The sequence below is a fragment of the Pimephales promelas genome, chromosome 11, assembly GCF_988280905.1.
Source record: "Pimephales promelas chromosome 11, fPimPro1.hap1.1, whole genome shotgun sequence".
NCBI classification, from domain to species: domain Eukaryota; kingdom Metazoa; phylum Chordata; class Actinopteri; order Cypriniformes; family Leuciscidae; genus Pimephales; species Pimephales promelas.
In genome coordinates this window covers 12,896,995-12,914,405 of record NC_142779.1, presented here as the reverse complement: position 1 = coordinate 12,914,405, position 17,411 = coordinate 12,896,995, and the positions used below count along the sequence as shown (strand labels likewise).

The following is a 17,411-nucleotide window of genomic DNA, read 5'->3' as shown; positions in this document are numbered from 1 at the left end:
AATTTAGAAATATTTCTATTTCTTTTTAATAAAACATGACGCATTATCCTGCACGCTAAACTAGTATCTAAATGTGTTTCCAAGTAAATGCACATTGGGGGCATCTTCCCCTTTTAAACGACTTTGCAATCTTCTGATCCATTATATGTGAAATGTATGAGAGAGAACACTTGTCAAATAGACATGTTTAATAGACCACAGAATTTTCTACTTGGCCAATTTGAATAAGCCTCGAAGCATTTACACTTAGGTCTACTTTAAGCCTCGCAAAGATCATATAGCGTGAATTTAGCTTGTGATGGAAAACTTAATCATACCCTGCAACCTTTTTTTTTAATGCTCATCTCCTCTATAACGATTTAATACCTCCAAATGGTTGCTAGGAAATTAGAGGGCAAGGGTATTGCATTTGTAGGTCTGCACCTCCTGAATAATTGTACATGTTACAGTACATGTTTTTTCCCCTGACTCTAAACATTCATTTTGGATGCATCCATCTGACTTTTTCACCTTCTCATTACAGTCTGTTTGAGAAAAGACAGACTTGCATGCCTGAGTTGCGTGTACATGTGAGTCACTGCTCATGCTCGTCTTTTTGAGATTTTTCTACACAAACAAATTGTCCAAAATAAATGTTATGAAAGCACACATGCATGGAATATTAATATTTTTTATTACTAAAGTGCAGGTGTAAACTTTTAATTAATAATTCAAATTAGTAATTAGAAAGTAAGAATTAATAATAATATGCAGCATGTGCCATGATGCATTAGTTTAGTTAGAAATCCACAAATAACACAATCACTAACAATTACAACTGTGACAAGACGAGCTAGTCTAATAATCACATTTTGGTCACACTTTATTTGAAGGTGATTGTATTTACTCAAATAAGTACTGAGTACATGTATTTAACTACTTATAGCCTGCTTAGTATAGAGTTAGGATTAGTTACTTGTACTAATCCATTATTTACTGTTATTACTATAGTAAGTACATGTATAGTAACATGTAACTATGTCACCTTAAAATAAATTGTTACCCACATTTTTATAGGCTACTGATGGAAACCTAAATGTAATTTTTGTTCTTTCTTGTTAATTTCTATTTTTTAAAAATACTGGATCATTTCACAGGTAGTTCAATTTATTCTTTAGCCTGGATGCCAGCCGAACTTAGCCCCGCCCACAACATTTGAGGTCGGGAAGTTTGGTCTGGGCTTGATCCATTGTGGAGCAACTATGCGTGAACCAGAGCTGTTCGGACCAATCAAATTGTCAGTGCAGGCTTCATTCAATGATGGACAAATGGTTAACAGTAACGTAATTATTGATGTCTCCAAAGAGTGCTTGGGTTGAATTCGTTTACAACAAAGGTGGCTGCCGCTGGAGAATGTAGATGTGTAGATTCCACCATTGCTGATGATATCCATCAAGATATCGACAGCGCATTCATTTTAAAAGAGGAACAGAGAACCGCGATCAAGGCAGTTTTTGTGCCCTCAGAGAATATATCCTCAGAGAAGAGGTTATGCAACAGCGACTATGCTTGTAAAGGCAGGTCAGTGAAATGTAAAAACAATCGTCTAGATATTTCTATCACAACTTTGAGACCCCCGTGGAGACTCAAGAATACCATCAAGATTCACATAAACAAGAGGCTAACAGGCTTTCACTCCTGTACTTATCAAAGTCTGTGAAGAGCCACCACTTTGTCATCGACACAGCCAATATTAGATCTCCTGAGATAGGCTGACATTATAGTTGAGTTTGTATTGAATGTCAAGGAAAAGTAGGAAGTCAGAAGTTTTATTTAAACTGCAGGATACTGTCTGCTGCTGATTCTATTTCATATTCACAAGCTGGTCCGTGTCAGGATTTAATTGTTGCCAGAGACATTGATTCCCATGGCTAAGTATTGCTCAGCATCCTGAGGACAACTAATTACAAGATAACATCTTGTAACAAGTAACATCTTTTTGTGCAAAATAGGTTTGATTCAAATGTTTCTATGACAATTACATAAACTAATCTCTGCATTGGATGGTACTGTGGTTTGATACAATGTTTATGAGTGACTCATTTGAACCGATTTGCTTAATAACATTGATCTATCCAGGAACGAAACAAGTGTTCTATCTTTACGACTGAGTCATTGAATCATTCACTCAACCAATTAATTCAGGATCAAAACTAATATGTCATTGTATCATTCACTCAACCCATTTGCAGAAAATACTGATTGATTCAAGAAATGAAATAAATGAGTCATTGAATCATTCACTAAACCGTTTTGTTCAAAGCAAAGTACTTACATTGCGAGCGCTAAAAAGTTTGTTCTAGTATGAATGGGCGTTGCTCCGAGACGCATAACATCTGCTTCTGTTTTTGGTTTGGGAATATTTTTGTTGTTGCAGTGAAAATAGATAAAGAAACTGGCAATGTCTCTAAAATGTAAATCACTTTATATCAACGTCTTGTTTACTGAACTATCGTATTGTTCAATCGTGCTGTTGGTCAGGATACATGAACTATCGTATTGTTCAATCGTGCTGTTGGTCAGGATACAAGAATGACTGCTATATTTGGAACAACAGCTAGCAGTCTTGCGCGTGTGATATAAATCAATGTTCTCGGTATTGTTATCTTGAACTGATTGTTTGTAGCTGATTATTTAATGTGTGCATTCCTCAGATTCTATCTACTGTATGAACCTAAGAATGTGAGCAACACAAAGGCAAGGGAAGGCAAGTTTATTCATATAGAACATTTCATACACTGGCAATTCAAAGTACTTTACATAGAGAGAAAACAATCACAAAATAAAAGCGAGGAAAATTCAAACAGTTAATCAAAAGCTTTACGTTCGTAGAAAGGAATCATAATAATCACACTATAGCAATTCATAGAGCTTTGCATAGAAAATAGATACAAAATGAAAGCAGGTGGAATTAAAGCAGTTATAAAGGAATTCAAAGAGATAATAGATACAGTTATACAATTTAATTAGAGAACAATTAATTAAAATAGTAAAAAGATGATACACAGAATAAACTTCTCATCTGCCAAAACACCGGTGTACAGTATTTTATTTTGACTATGAGATTTATTCAGTATTCTTCTGTGGATTTTTAGTAGAACCGTGGATTATCTGAGCACCAGATTAGAAATCTATACCAATCCAGACCAGTAATCTGTACAAGTCACCACAGTGTTCTCTTGATAATCCGTACCAGACTAGTAATCTGTAGTTACCACATTGTTCTCTTGATAATCCTACGCTATCTCACGACCAATTCGTATGAATTCGACGAATGATTAAAAAGTGTCTAATTCGTACGACCTCATTCGTTCGAATTCGTACGATTTGTCTGAACCCACATGATGGGTAGGTTTAGGGGCGGGGTAAGGGGTAGGTCACTCATACTAATTCATACGAATTGGCCAAATTCGTTCCTAATTCGTACGAGTGAGGTTGTATGAATTGTTACGAATTAGCCACATTTTAATCATTTGTCGAATTTGTATGATTTGGACGTGAGATCGGGTTGGATAATCTGTACCAGACTAGTAATCTGTACTAGTTACCACAGTGTTCTTTTGATAATCCGTACCAGACTAGTAATATTCTGTAGTCACCACAGTGTTCCCTTTATAATCTGTACCAGACTAGTAATCTGTACTAGTCACCACAGTGTTCTCTTGAGGATCTGTACCAGACTAGTAATATTCTGTAGTCACCACAGTGTTCTCTTTATAATCTGTACCAGACTAGTAATCTGTACTAGTCGCCACAGTGTTCTCTTGAGGATCTGTACCAGACTAGTAATCTGTACTAGTCACCACAGTGTTCTCTTGAGGATCTGTACCAGACTAGTAATCTGTACTAGTCACCACAGTGTTCTCTTGATAATCCGTACCAGACTAGTAATCTGTACTAGTCGCCACAGTGTTCTCTTGAGGATCTGTACCAGACTAGTAATCTGTACTAGTCACCACAGTGTTCTCTTGAGGACCAGACTAGTAATCTGTACTAGTCACCACAGTCTTCTCTTGATAATCCGTACCAGACTAGTAATATTCTGTACTAGTCACCACAGTGTTCTCTTGATAATCTGTACCAGACTAGTAATCTGAACTAGTCACCCCAGTGTTCTCTTGAGGATCCGTACCAGACTAGTAATCTGTACTAGTCACCACAGTGTTCTCTTGAGGATCCGTACCAGACTAGTAATCTGTACTAGTCACCAAAGTGTTCCCTTGACCGTCATGAGTCAATCCCTCCACAGGATTTAGTGCAAAACACCGGTTCATCGTATCAATCAGTTCCATTTGAGTTCAGTTTAGAATCAAAAGGAAGAATACAGTAGTTTCGAATCAGAGAATGCAGAAATAAAATATACAGTAGTGTAATCAGTCGGACGCACAGTGTACTCTTTCAGTAAATGCACAGCTAAACAGATGTGTTTTGAGATTGATTTTAATGTGACTACTGTATACATCTGATCTATTCAGCTGTGGCTGGCAGAGCTCCGAAAGTCATCATGATATTGTGGATATAGTATATTGTTAAGCCAATGCCAAAGCTTTATCCTGTTTGGATAAATACTTTAGCTGTGATTGCAGGCCTGTTTTGTTGATGATAATGGCATATAAATTGATTTATTGATAAAGTGATATTAGAGTATCTATCTGTCGAAAACAAAATATTTTTTGGGTTTGCTGATCAAACAGTTTTGTTGTCCATTTTACCTGTCTGAGATTATGTATTGATATAGCAAAACAATGAAACCAAACAAGTTCAATGCAGATGAGTACCAATATTTTTTTTTCCAAGCATGCAATTATGCTATGCAATATTGAGTTTATTGTTATGCAAGTCTGCAAAGTGCATCCAGCGCTGCTTGTTCGACACATTAGTACAACCACAAATTTTATTGAAATTGTTGCTCTTAGGGAGATGTCAAGAGGCCCGGAAAGGATGAAAATGTTTGGGAGGGGTGGTGATGACAGCTGTTTGGAGTGGAGTCCATGGCTTCCTGATTTCTTACAGCATAAATGCTCCTTCATTTTCCATTGGCTTAATCCCAGATGGATTGGTCTGGACTGAAACTTCACTGCTTTTCCTCACCCTTCTTTCAAATAATGTGAGCGAGCGCTGTGTTGGAGAATGGAGAGCCAGTGATTTGTTGCAGCAAAAGTTGTGCTCTGCAGTACACCAATCACACGCATTTCAGACAGCTGCGTTTGTTAGTGCCTCGGCGGAGAGGAATCGGATGATATACTATGTTCAGTGGTCAAGCATGAATTCAGTTTATGGTTGTGACGTTCCCAGCTGGGGCTGTTCAATTTCATGCGGTCTTTAAGTTGTGTGAGACCACATTTAAAATCTAAGATTCAGAATCAAATAGAAATTACCCTAGAAATAATGTTTTAAGATATGAAGCAAAAAGAGCCATTCTAAACAAATTCATGGTTATTCAAATTTTCACTTAAATATACCCATATATTCTTCGAAGTAAAAGTTGTCATAGTAGGGTAAACTTGTTTAGTGGTGAGCAGGACAATAGGGGAAATATGACGTTTGTGTTCTCATTTTCTCCAGTAACAAACATAAAACAAAAAATTAAATAAATGAAAAAAAAAATCTATGATAGGCTTTTCCATTATATTTCCAAAAGTGGAAAGAAATACAACGGTCAAAGAGAGAAATAAGACAGATTTACTGTACTGTCACTTCAGCCAACGTATAAAAAGACCTTGCAACTATTTTTCTTTTGTAATTGAATGAGATCCCTTGGACATGGCTGTGGTTACACAAGGTAAAAACTATATAAATACTGTTCGTTTTCTCACACAAACCGATGTCTTAGGCCATCAATGTGTACTTACATTTACGAGTCATTAAATCATGTTTAATTTGGACTTCTCTGTGCATGCTCTTTGAGGTGGACCCCCTATACGTGCATTATATGACTGATAGACAACAACGGTTTGACCGAAAAATATCAAAATGGAAAAACTGTGGAAACAAAGACACCTAGATCTTGGATGCCCTTGAGGTAAGCTAAAACATATCAAAAATTAATTTCAAAGTGAACTATCCATTTAAATGTATTAATAGGGCTTCTATTACTCCTAATGTATTGTATTAGATCTGATACTGTCATCTATTTGGGTTATTTAGTGTTTAGCAATGTTGTTGATCTGTGTTGTGCTACTTTCATGTTATCAGTGTGAAGCTGCTTTGATACAATCTGTATTGTGAAAAGCGCTATATAAATAAATGTGACTTGACTTGACTTGATCTATGCAACACATCTACAGTAGGTTCTTATTTGGACATGTTTTGCGAATGCCCAACAGTGGTTCCTTTTTGGACTTTTGTAAGTAATGTTCTTTCGGATATTTGGATATACCGCAAGACCCTTTGCTATTTCTTCTTTTAGATGACTCCTCACTCCAGTTGAATTCTCAACAAAAAAGGACCTTATTGGCAGGAAGAACTGCTGCCAAAAAGACTATTTTAAAGCTATGGATAGAACCATCCATACCTACAACTTTCATTAGCTTGTACTTTCATCTTGTTTTAGAGACATTGTATTGCTGGAAGGTACCACTGCCAAGGTCAACAGCTCAAAGGACAAGACTATTCAGATCTAGGCAAAAATTGCGGATAATTTGTTAGATAAGCTGAGATTTTGACATACGACATTGCCCTCTCTCCCCTTTTCCTTCACCCTCCATATTCTACAAATCCTTTTAATGTTTTTTTTTTTGGTTTCTTTATATGTGTCCACAGTTTTCATGGCATCTGTTTGTATATAGTTCATGTGAATTCAGATATGTTCCTGATATGGTAAATAAGATACAAATTTAGAATAAAAATAAGAAGTTTGTTTTTCTCCAATGGCATTGTAGACATCACGTTTCAGTGGACAGCACTCCAACTCTCCCACAAGGGGGAGACAGTCTAAATTGTCATAACAGGTGCTAGTCATCAGAATGCATGCTGGGGGAGAAAATCAGAAACGCATTTGGAGTTTGGAAATATATTTACATTTAATCAGTTAGCAGACGCTTATGTCCAAAGTGACATAAAAATTAGGGGAAGAGAAACGATCAAACCAACAATAAGGCAACAACATGTTGCCAAAATAAGATTCTTGAAAATGGCTAGAATCAGCAGCTTGGGTTAAGTTAGACAAGGCAGTCCACCAGCAGGCAACAGTCAAGGTAAAGGTCAGTGAAAATGATTTTGTGCCTCTTTATGTTTATTTGCAGAACACAAGCTTCTGGAAGTAATTTGCTATGTGTTGATATACGCCGGTAATTGTTATGTTGAAGATGTATTCAAACATACATTAAGTACAAACAAGTACATAAATACAAATGTAATGTATATTAAATAAATGGTGTTTTCTGTTCCAATTTCTTTAGGATCTGCCAAGTGAGATCCCATGAGCATGAGATCCTGTAATCTAGAGTGACCCTTGCTTGTGTAAGTATTCGGCATTTCTTCTCTTCTCTTGCCAGTTTCCTAATCTAGTAGTCTAATAAACCTGGCATTGTGTACTACAATGATTGGCTCTTTGATCAAAGCTCTGTTCTTTTGTAAGTCACTTTTGATAAAAGTATCAGCTAAATGCATAAATGTTTAAAAGTAGGGTACAGAGAAAAATTAGTGCCCACCAAAAGTCAATTACTATGTTACCTTTTACTGTGCTAAAGTTTTTTTGCACCGTCTCGCAATGTCTAGCTGAAAACATTCAGTATTCAGGCAACCCGAATGATTAATAACCATCAAAGAAAAAAAGAGTTTCATATCAAACACTTTGTGTGACCTAGCTTCAGCACACACAGTTAACCATGTGTTTAATTAGTCTTTCCTCAGCTCTTCAATTATTTAAGATTGCCAGGGGTTTGATTGCAGGTTAATTAATGGGTTGACTCTCAGGGGCACAGAGGTGTGAGATGAATCATGTCGCCGGCTCCATGCAGACAGACAGAAGCTCCCTCGGGGTCTACTGTCCAACCACTGGAACCCTGATAATGATCAGGCTTATCTTACCACCTAGAAAGGATTTAGCACATTTGTTACAAGTTCACCCGTGTGCAATACTGAGATTGCTTGTTTTCTTCATGCGTAATAAGAGTAAGGCTATTTTTTATTGTCCGATGAAGGTGAGGTAATGACATTGGCAATTTTCTGAAAAATCTCTGCCCATCGGAAATCTTTTCAAATATTTCCAGAAATGTTTTACTCCTAAATTAGATTTTTTTTTTTGATAATGTTGGATAATGAATGCTCTCCGATTGGTTTAAATTTCTAGGAGATAAAAGTCATTTCCTGGAAAGTGAAGCGCTGTAAACTCTGAAGCACCATATGATGGAGGCTAAAAACAAAAATATAAAAAAGTGTTTTTATCTGTTTTATTAATGTTATTAGATGTGAGAATGTTGAATGGTGAGTTTAAGGTCATGACAAAAACAAATTACATTACGATACATTAACTTATCACCAAATAATACATTTCCTGATATATTAATCTGGTACATCATTTCATTTAAGTCATCAAGGCAGGCTTCAATTGACTGACGCTGCTTTACAGTAAGACTTCTAAGAACAAAATGTGATCTTAAAGGGTCATAAAACCCCCCTCGTTCAGCTCAAGTCTAGCTCACAATCTTTTGAGTAAAAAATGCAACTTAAATGGGATGGGAGTGAGTTTGGTATAGCCATCACCCTCATCGCCAATGTCCCATGCATATTGACTGTAACTAGCAGTGGCAAAGTTAAAGTCTTATGAAATACACTGACACTTTATTATTGTCCTTTCAAAAGTAACTGAATGCCCTGCTACATATACAGTAATCGTAATTCTTTATAATTATTAAATATATAATTAATATTATAAATATAATATTAATATAAATATAATATATAATATTATAAATATATAAAATAAATATAATTAATTCTTTAATTATTTAAAACATATTAATGTAGGCTACATGTATAAATATAATGTCATTATAAAATATATAGGGGTTTATATATACACTATAAATGCATTTGAAAATTATTAATTTTACGGCTTAAAAAAATCGTTACGTGCACAGCCTAGATCTATGCGCCCCCTGAACACCCATATAAAGATGGCTCTGCGGAGGTGGATGACTTCTCATTTTAGACACATACCTCTGAAGGGATAGAAAAGTCCTCAGGACTTGGTACCACATCACTTCGCTAGACGCAACTTGGATTGGTTGTCAACAAGGCGAAGTTCACCATTCTCCACTTCTCGCAGCTCTCTCTCGAGAAAATGTTTGCGGCACACACTATAGACCATTTCACAAGATGTAAACAACACTGGTCCAGAAGCACTTCCTGTTTCAGTTTTTAACACTACATAAAAGCTGGGATAAAATAGAACCAACAGAACATTTAAAACTGAATCAAAAATTTAAACAAACATCTTTAAGATGTTTTCTTTACATGTGAAATAAAGAAAACGGTTACAAACTGAAACAGGAAGTGCTTCTGGGCCAGTGTTGTTTACATCTTTTGAAATGGTCTATAGTTTAGATCATAGACTGTTTAGATGCGTCCGTGGTTGATGGCAAACCAACCGTCCAGAGCCAGAGTCTAGCCCTGGCAGCATCGCAGGGAAACATATTCAATCCACTTGGACTTTGCACCATGAAAACAAACACTTGCGTCTCATGATTGCCTCTTATATCTACTACGCGATATCACAGTTTGACATGTCTGTCACTGAAAAGATCCACGTGGTGTCATGAATAATTAAGAGACAGTGTCTTCTCATATGAAAACTCAGTCTCATTAATAATTATGAGTCACACTCACACGTGGACACGATGAAGATTTTAAACCCGGAAGACGAAAAAAGCAACAAAAAAAAAACCTCAAACTTAACCATTTTAACTCTACTATAAAATCTAACAGATGCTAACATCGTCTTCAATGGTGTTCAACACACACACACCTCTGTTAAAATGTCAGAAAATTTGGTTTAGGGTTTCATGACCCTTTAACTTTGACCTGTTGCTTTTGTATCTGTCTAATTAACTCTCCAAGATTCTATCTTTCATCTGTAGGGAACTAGATTTAAAAAAGCTAATTAATCCAATATGAAAAACACTGACCCTGATGTTGTGTAATTTTGGTTTCATTATTAGTGTAACAAAACTTCACAATTCACAGAACTCTTCAACACCATTTTATCAACTAATTAGCACTAGAATCAGCAGAGAGATATCTGCTCTCTAGTGAATGTCTGCTGTCAGTGCTTTGATGATTCCCTATTCTCCAGTTGTTTTCCTTGACTGCTCATCCATCTGTGTGTTTTGTCCACAGATATAACTTAACCCCTGTGGACAGGCTTGTGTTTTAATTAGATATTGTCTAATTAATTACTTTTTTTTCGTGGAATGTCACTCAATGGGAATAGGTTATTGGTGAATCAGGCAAATCAAAGCAACTTTCTGTTGCCCAGAGGAAAACGGCCATGATGGTTTATGAAATACACTCACCTAAAGGATTATTAGGAACACCAGTTCAATTTCTCATTAATGCAACTAATCAACCAATCACATGGCAGTTGCTTCAATGCATTTATGGGTGTGGTCCTGGTCAAGACAAACTCTTGAACTCCAAACTGAATTGAGCAGTGATTTAAGCAATTTTGAGCGTAGTATGGTTGTTGCCAGACGGGCCGGTCTCAGTATTTCACAAATGCACCCTGCGTTTCCCCGTGAAAGAGAGGAAACATAAATGGATCCTAAGTGGCCTATCATACCCCTTAAGTCATTGCGCTGGTGACGACAGCATTTTTATTAATTAAAAAAAAAGGACAGCCGAAAGTTCGGTGGTGGATGGCAAATTCACATTTAAATGCAAGTGAAGTATTATGTTTTCAATTACTCAAATAGAGAAACCAGAGGTTTTTTTTTTTTTAAATCATCGGCGGTGCCAGGGCTGAAACATCCTCCCAAGTCTTCCAGTAAAATATAAAACAAAAAAATGGCAATAACCAATTATGTCTGTCTCAATAGCTGTTTACCCAGTTATATCAAATGAATGATCAGGAAGGCTGTACTCTCGCACCGTTTTTGCTTGGCGCCAGGAGCAGTAATAGGGAACACCTGGTTGCACAACTAGGAAATCCCACAAAACCTACATGGTCCGTGGCCTTCGAAGGATGCAGCCTTCACATTGGGATACAGCTGAGATACAGTAGAGATATAATATGTGCAATTGTAGTAAGAGAGGGAATTTAAGATTCAATTTTTTCTTTAGTGGTGAGGGGAAGGTTGTATGGCAGATAATTAGAGCCTAGTAATTGTATTGTGCTCTCAAGCTGGGGGAAAGCTGGGTGTCATGGCAACTGATGGAAAAGTGAGTCATCTGAGATTTTTGTGTGCACATGTGGGTGTGTGTCTGCTCGTGAGTGTCTACTTGGGAGTTTTTGTGACCACTAAAAGGGATGTACATCAGTGATTTTCACATTAATTTCAGGTACATGTGGAATAAGTGTTCTGTTTGTTTGCAGCAAGCAAGCATAAGGACTTTTTTGTCGGAGCACTTTCACATGAAATACCCCATGCATCTATTTCTGATGAATTAAGAAGACATATGATTGAAGGGAGCATATATCATGAAAAATCTCACATAATTCTCACATAAGAGTTTGATGTATTATATGTAAACATACTTTCGGAATAAATAAACATTTAAAAGTAAAAGGATAGTTGGTATTACTGGTATTTTGAAGAAGCAGGGCAACATCATTACTTGGAATCCTATCCTATCAATGGTGATTTCGCTTAGGAAATTGAACAATTTCAAATCTTAAGCAAAAAATTGAGATGGAAGTTTCCGTAATAAATATATTGTGGGGGGAAGTTTGTCGAACAGGTTTTTTTTTTCTTTAGTAGCATCTTGAAATCTTGTCAATGTGTCGTTAAAGGGATTCTATGCAGTTTTTTTAGCTGAACTGAACAACGGATACAGTGTTCTGTTGTGATGCACAGTCTTCACACGGACGCACGCTTCAATCCGTTGCCGGGACTGAGAGACTCTATATTTGTTACGGTGAAATCACAAAACCTAATGCGCAAGAAACGTGTCCCTGCTTGATATACAACCACTAATAAACAATCGGTTTTGATGGGGTACGGATTATAACCCAGAACCTCTGACACGCTTGGCAAAAGTTCTGCCACTGGACCATTAAAGTTCATGGGGATAATTGTCGGATCTATGTATTTAATCACGTGAAAATTCTCACCACTAACATATATTAGATCTCATTAATTGACAAATTAAACACAATGTACTATTGTATACTATGTAACACGTCACCCCATGTCAATTCATGCTGTTCTTTTGAACTCTATATTTCTCAAATCCTGAAAAAATGTATCACTGTTTTTACAAAAACTGTTTATTTTTTTTCTTGAGCACCAAATCAGCTTTAGAATGATTTCTGAAGGATCATGTGACACTGAAGGCTTGAGGAATGATTTCCTCTATTTTGTAATTCTTACATCAATAAAGGTAACACTTTACAATTAGGTCCTATTCGTTAAATGCATTAACTAACTTGAATTTAAAACGAGCAATGCATTTGTTACATTATTTATTAATGGTTGTTAATGTTAGGTAATAATAAAAATGCAACTAATTTTTAGTTATCTAATCATCACATGTTGATTCAGGCTCATTACATATTAACATGACAAATTGTTATTAAATGTTGAAATTAAACTAATTAAGAAATGTTTTAGAAGTATAATTCAATGTTTGCTCATGTTAACAATTGGAACCTTGTTATCAAGTTATAAATTACTTAAACTGTAATTTTAAAATACACAATTTTACTTTTTTCTTTCAAATAAATGCAGCCTTGGTGACCTTAACATACTTATTTAAAAACATTATAATTATTTTATCATTTTAAGTGAACCTCAGTCCGGATTAGAAAGTGGCCTCGAACAGCTGAAGGGAAAGACATAATGAGCCAGAAAAGACTGTTGTGCCACCAGCAATCAAAGAGATGTGGAGACCGTGATTAAGAATGATCCTCCCACAGGGACATATAAATCACAGCTGATGATACTTCAGACACAGCGAGACATGGGGCACAAAATCCATAGTTGGTATTTGACTCAAAATGCTTCAGCTGGGAACTAACGCCATCAGTCTCTGTCACTCAAGTTGGTTGTCAAAAACAACATTAATTGAAAAACATCTGTATTGTTAAGATTCAATGAAAGCTCATGGAGGCATCACTGCCGTGAGGTGTGTCCAACAGACAATGAATCATATGGGATGAAACATTTCGGGCGAAGAGGAAAAGGTTATCTGCCAAATTCTGAAAAAGAAATGGCCGTGTTAATGTCATGGCAGTTTGAAGATGTGTCTCATGCATTTTATTTAGATGTGACTAAGCAGTACCTGATGGCAAAAAAAGTTCACACAGGTTTGCCTGCATGGAATTGCCTTTCAGATGTTCTCTGTATTGTGCCATTTTTGCTTTAAACTGCTGATCTAATTAAAGAACGTGTCTGAGCTACCCCAGGCATAATGAACACTTTTGAGTTTGGCTGGAACTGCCACCTTATCGTGGTGGAGGGGTTTGAGTACTCGAATGATCCAAGGAGCTTGTTGTTGTCCGAGGCTATATGCCCCTGGTAGGATCTCCCAACATAAACATGTAGGGCCCTATGAATTGTGTAATTGGCAAATTAACGCGGAATCTTGTGTTAACGCGGAATTTCGACTTTTATATATTTGGTTTGAAATTCTGTGAAAGACCTGGGGAAGTAAATCTGGTTGACACAATGGCCAAGACACCATGGCCTACCTCAGCATTTTTTCTGACCATGTCCATCCCCTGTAAGGCCACCATGTACCCATTCTCTAATGGCTACTTCCAGCAGGATAATATACCATGTCAAAAAGCTCAAATTATTTCAAATTGGTTTCTTGAACATGACAAAGAGGTCACTGTACTACAGTAAAATGGCCCCCACAGTCACCAGAGCTCAACCCAATAGAGCATCTTTGGGATGTAGTGGAACAGGAGCTTTGTGCCCTTGATGTGCATCCCACAAATCTACATTAATTGCAAGATGCTATCCAATCAATATGGGCCAACATTTCTAAAGAATGCTTTCAACACCTTGTGAAACCAATGCCACATAGAATTAAGGCAGTTCTGAAGGCAAAAGGGGTTCAAACACAGTATTAGTATGGTGGTGTTCCTAATAATCCTTTAGGTGAGCAATATATATATATATATATATAAATATATAAATTGATGCTGTATATTGTTGTAAAACACAGCATATTTAATAGAAAAAACAATGACAAAACCAGACCTGAAATTATGCTTTTTAAAAGTCTCAGAAAAGGCACTACAAAATATTTACTACTACAAAAAAAAACCTGAAAAGGAAAATGCGGAGTAAATGTCAGCTTTGATAAGATTACAAAAATAATATTGTGAAAACAGCACTAAGGATTATCTGTTATTAACAACAATTCCTGGCAGTCCAACATAACCACTATAAAGAGTTGTAGTATCTGCATCTCACAGGCATGATAAAGCTCGATAGAAGTGGTCACTTAAGGCTTATCCTACTATGACCGGAGTGCTGTGGTCTCAGTGCCTCCTAGTGGATATCATAATGCTGCAATGGTGGTTTGTCTGTTCACTCAATCTGTTCTTTGAGAAATGCATTAAAACAGTCATCGTAAAAATTCATGTTTATTCTTTGTACTTGGCGTGTGTGTGTGTATGTGTGTGTGTCTGCGCATAATTTAGAGTGAAGAGTTATGCTGTCTTGTATAATTTTCTGATTTAAATGTATCTAGGAAACTCATCTCTAGAACTTAATTTGAATAGGCTGAGAGATTGTCAGGAAAAAAACATAGTACGATACAAATGCATAAACATGTGTTTATTTTTATTTGTTGCTTTATTTTATTAAACCTTGTGGAATTTATAAAGACATCTCACTAGGCAGAAGCAATCTGTAAATTTAATTTCAGTATTGGATAGGTGTTTTTTTTTTTTTTGTTAGCAGGTGTTTGTTGGTATATAGGATCTGCGGGACCAGCTAGAGAAGAGCAAGCAGAACTGGAAGATCCAGGTAGAAACCAAGAGCAACCAGCATACTCTGGAGCTCAAAGAGGTTTTAGAGAAGTTACAAAAGGCTGAGTTTAGGATCAGCGAAATGGATAAGTCCCATGAAGAGCAAAAAAAAAAAAAAAAAAAAGCCACCCTACTTGTTAAAGAGTTGGAGCTGGCTGAGAAGATGATGGGCGATTATGAAGCCCTGCATAAGAGAGAAGCTGAGGGTCAGTGAGAACTGACTGCAAACTGTGGAGGCAGATCACAACACCCAGGATGTTAATAAAATCAAAAATAACTCTGAAGAGAAGATTAAACTAAAAAAGAATATGGAAAAAACTCACAAAAAGGGAAAAATAAGTCTCCACTTTAACAACCCAAGTAGACACCCTAAAGACCCAAATAATTGCCTTGGAGGAAAAGGTTTGTTTGAGAGAGAATGCGGCAGAAGGATTCTTAAGGGAGAAGACATGTTGAGGAGAAGAAATCCAATGATGCATCAGGCCAGCTGGTGATTATTAGCCAAGAGTTTCTGAAGAAAGAGAGGAGCCTAAGTGAGCTTTATGTTTTATTGCTGGAATCTCCACGCCACTCTGCATGAGCGGAGTGGAGGATGAAGGAACAGAAACTGCAGGATGACATTAAAACCCTGAGAGAAACACTTGCTCCTGAGTCGGAAAAGTTTGTCTCCATACCACCGCCAATACTCTATGATGGATCCATCTGCTCCAGACACAGAGGTGGCCCGTCTATGTTAAAGGCTGCTGAGCACAGAAGATGCCCTGAGGAACGCTCTGGAATACAACCAACACGTGGACCAGCTAGTGCAGGCCATGTGTACCCGCCCAGACAAGAACCAGGCACATGCTAGTGCAAATTATGCAATTGGAATTCATCAAGACACTTCCTTCACACAAGAGAAAGGAAATAGATGAGGACTAAACAGTTATTGGATGTTTAAGGAAGAATGAAGGTGTAATGGGGAAAAAGACGGCAAGTTGATGCCTAGACTTTTGGACTAATGCTTCACTGGACATCTTATTTTTTTCCGTTTACAGTTAACACCAAAACAACAACTTTATAAATGAACAAACAGAAGCCACAATTTGAAAAACATCTAAAATGTTCTGAGATGCTATAAAAGACCTAATGGAATTGGTCAATGGTAGAACATGGGCAAACTGACACACCGATCCTGTAGACTACCTCTGAGATGGACAATGATATCTGACTTAACAAACGAGAGTGTTGGTCAGGAAAACGAACAATACCCTGCTATACTCCCAGTTGGTTGTAACCAGTTGCAGTTTAGAAAACATTTTTTGGCATCAGTTTACACCTTTTAATTTATTTGCCATTTATGCTTTTCACCTTTTTTAAAATGATAAACTGGCCAACTCTCAGCATAAGGTTTGAAGGATGGCAGAATACAATTCAGTTGTACTTTTTCAACTTTCTTGTATTTCTCTCTGTGCTGTTTTAACATCTCCAGGTTTATTTTCCTCTCTCTGTGCCCCTGGTTCATAAGCATTTACTGTAATTCCAAGCACAGGAACTAACTAACTAACTCTAACTGTCATTAACTCTCAAAAGTTCAGCCATGCCGCCATCTTTTAACTCATCTAGCTCAGTTCTCAGAAGATATTACTAAGGCAGCTCAGCAGGGACACTCAATAAGCTCAACGAGTCACATTTGTCTCATCCTCTCATGTTAGGTGAGGAGAGACACTGAGTTTTGCCAGCTTTTCACTCAAGCTCATCCATTTTTGGCTGCCATGTAGACAGGCTGTTGAGGGTGGTGTTTACCTTGTGACTACTGGTGACAACTCCCACTTCTCAATCAGTCTTTTTCACCACTCATCCAGAATGCCTGCTGCTCATCTGGGTCACTAAGAAGGGGACAATGTTGCTAAGAGGGCTCTATCGGTCAGGGAGTCACTCCACCGAACATCAATACCAGCGGTGCCTCCAAAACTGTAATACTCCTGTAAAGGATATAAAGGGATACTTCACCTCTGGAAAGATGAATGTGTATTTAAAATGGGTCATTTATGTAAAAGAAATGTGAAATTGTTTATGAATTTGGAGATTTCTAGACTGAGAAAAGCCAGAAAATGTATTGGCTTATGTGGATGAAAGACAACAACTCCCAGAATGCACTTCCTTCACTGCCCAAGGAGGCCACGCCTATCAGTAACAGAGTGCAGTAGTTAAACAAGTCTAGGCTACTAGTGAGTCTCCGTGATGA

At 37.0% G+C, this 17,411-nt stretch overlaps 1 long non-coding RNA gene across 4 annotated transcripts in view; it reads left to right on the top strand.

Moving 5' to 3' along the window:
* Positions 1-16,317, top strand: part of LOC120480044 (uncharacterized) — a 44,889-nt gene extending 28,572 nt beyond the window's left edge. The window contains exons 2-4 of one of the 4 annotated variants that reach the window (XR_016145516.1): positions 5,948-6,061; positions 7,440-7,500; positions 15,114-16,317. This is a non-coding gene — a long non-coding RNA (uncharacterized LOC120480044). Of the gene's footprint in view, positions 1-5,947; positions 6,062-6,448; positions 6,905-7,283; positions 7,326-7,439; positions 8,761-15,113 lie in introns of those variants that run through there. The other 3 variants (XR_016145517.1, XR_016145519.1, XR_016145518.1) reach the window with 3 other exon arrangements.
* Positions 16,318-17,411: the final 1,094 nt, after the last annotated feature.